Source organism: Brachyhypopomus gauderio, chromosome 18, assembly GCF_052324685.1.
Source record: "Brachyhypopomus gauderio isolate BG-103 chromosome 18, BGAUD_0.2, whole genome shotgun sequence".
In the NCBI taxonomy this organism is placed as follows: Eukaryota; Metazoa; Chordata; class Actinopteri; order Gymnotiformes; family Hypopomidae; genus Brachyhypopomus; species Brachyhypopomus gauderio.
This window is the reverse complement of record NC_135228.1, coordinates 2,597,025-2,599,523: the sequence shown is the minus strand read 5'-3', so window position 1 is coordinate 2,599,523 and position 2,499 is coordinate 2,597,025. Positions and strand designations below refer to the sequence as shown.

The 2,499-nt window shown below is 44.5% G+C and overlaps 1 long non-coding RNA gene across 1 annotated transcript; it reads left to right on the top strand.

Annotated features, from left to right (window-relative positions):
- Positions 1–1,117: 1,117 nt before the first annotated feature.
- LOC143481785 (uncharacterized) lies at positions 1,118–1,738 on the top strand. Its single transcript, XR_013122079.1, has 3 exons — positions 1,118–1,209; positions 1,303–1,387; positions 1,659–1,738. It is a non-coding gene; the product is annotated as an uncharacterized LOC143481785 (long non-coding RNA).
- The last annotated feature ends 761 nt before the right edge of the window (positions 1,739–2,499 follow it).

Below are 2,499 nucleotides of genomic sequence, written 5' to 3'. Positions count from 1 at the left end.
CTGTGCCTTCGATCAAGGAGACAATGCCGCAGGACCGGTACCAGGAAATTATGCGGTACCTGCGGTTTGATAACAAGGACACCCGTGCGGAGCGTGCGAAGAGCGACAAGTTTGCTGCGATCTCGGACATCTGGCAGCGATTTGTGAAGAATTGCAACCTGTCTTACACCCCCGGTCAAGATCTTACAGTCGACGAGCAGCTGTTTCCTACCAAGGTTCGCTGTCCGTTCACACAGTACATTGCATCAAAGCCGGACAAATTTGGAATTAAGTTTTGGGTTGCTTCTGACTTGAAGACCAAGTTCATGTGCAACGCAATTCCATATCCGGGAAAGGACCCCGATCGTCCCAAGGGTGAAAGAGTGTCCGAAAATGTGGTTATGAAACTCATGAAGCCATACCTGGGCAAGGGAAGAACTGTAGCCATGGACAATTTCTTCACATCTCTTTCACTGGCTGAAAAGTTACTGGAGGCCAACACAACTCTGCTTGGGACAATAAATAAGATTCGACGGGAAATTCCCACGGAAGCCAAAAACACCAAGGGACGTGACAAGTTTTCAACAGAGGTGTACAGATCACATGATGCGCTGCTGACGGTGTATGCCCCCAAGGCTAATAAAGTCGTCTGCGTTCTAAGCACTATGCACACGCACGTGAGGATTGCCGACGACAGAAAAAAGAAGCCAAACACCGTGACGGACTACAACCGGATGAAGGTATGCATATGTGTTGGCATTGCAGAATCAATTTATACATGAATGAATTCGTTCAAAATATAACATGTATTTCTTTGTAATTGTTCTTTGCAGTGCGCCGTTGACATCATGGATCAGAAGGTGCGTTCATACACAGTGCGCGCAGGAACACGCCGGTGGCCCGTTGCAGTGTTTTATAACATACTTGACCTGGCAGCGATGAACGCGCATGTTTTGTACACAGCATGCACGGGGTCCACAGAGAGCAGGAGAGTTTTTCTAAATGCTCTTGCTGGGGAACTTCGTCATCGTCATCTACAGGAAAAGGAGTTGAAGAAAACGCCACGTCCTTCGCCTTCTCCTGGAAAGACGACCACGTGTCAGGTGCAGTCACACTGCAACCGCAACCATAGCATCAACGTGTGTGTTGAATGCGGCAAGTACACCTGCCGCAAATGTAAGAACGAGGGTCCCTGGCGGTGTAGCAAGTGTTAGCTACAACTACATGAAGGTACGTTGATAAGTATATGCGGTGGTACATATTTTTTGTCTTCTGAAAGATCTTATTCAAAATGTAAGGTGTACTTTGAATTGTTCTCCACAGTATCAACGCGTGTGTTGCATGCGGCGAGTACACCTGGCGAATACACCCTGGCTGTGTAGCAAGTGTTAGCTACAACTACATGAAGGTACGTTGATAAGTATATGTGGTGGTACATATTTTTTGTCTTCTGAAAGATCTTATTCAAAATGTAAGGTGTACTTTGAATTGTTCTTCAGTGTGGCATCACCATCATGGACCAGAAGGTTCAAATACCCCGCGAGCATTAGACGCACTTACACCTGTCGACATCATGGAAAGGAAAGTTCAAAAACACTGCGAGCACAAGAGGCACACATACACACTATAATCTCCTATCGCTTTTTATAATCTCCAATAATCTCTTCTTTCTGTTCCAGAGTCGCACTTCACCACACCCGGAATGGACATTCCACTTCAAGAAACCCGGAATAGACATCCATATTTGATCAGAATAAAGTTGTTTTGCAGCACATGAATTTGTTTTCCTGTCTTTTCCTCTCCTTTTCCAGCCTGCTGTTTAGATCACAATATTTATCAGTGATGCAACACGATCATGCTAATTTCCGCTAGCCATGATATGAGATTTTCTATATAACATTAGCATCAAGCTAATTGCGCCTAATAATTTCTTAGCTTTTCAAACGCGAATTCAAATGCGGAATCAGAAAGTGTTCGATTACAACAAATATTATACAGTATAGTATAGGAAATATACAAAGAGCAAGATATAAACAATTTTATTTATTTTTATAGTTTGATGGGACTCATTACAGAAACTTGTCGTCTCTACGTGCGCTTGAATTGTAACTTTTGAAACACGAGTCTACAAATTTTCCGCTGTTTGTTGTAGTATCGGTAACATATACCGACTTTGTAACCTTGAAAAGTTTTTCGTGAAGTCGTATGAGCTTGGGGGAGAGCCAGGGCTTTGGCAGGCGTATGAGCTTGGGGGTGAGCCGCTTCCACCGCATTACCAAGACAATGGGCGTTAATCCCTTCACAGCAGGGGAGTGGGCTACATGGACCTTACCAAGCCTTGTGAAATTTTTCGCTTCTCTAGGAGCTCTAGTGTTAAACGCGGTTTTGATATTGCAAAACCCCACCTTAAAACCACGACGAAAGGCATTGTGGGTGATGTAGTTTCTAACGTCATGAACCATCAGACACGCCCCCCTAGTCAGGAGGGGTCAGGACTCGCATCTCTTTAGAAGAGAAAAA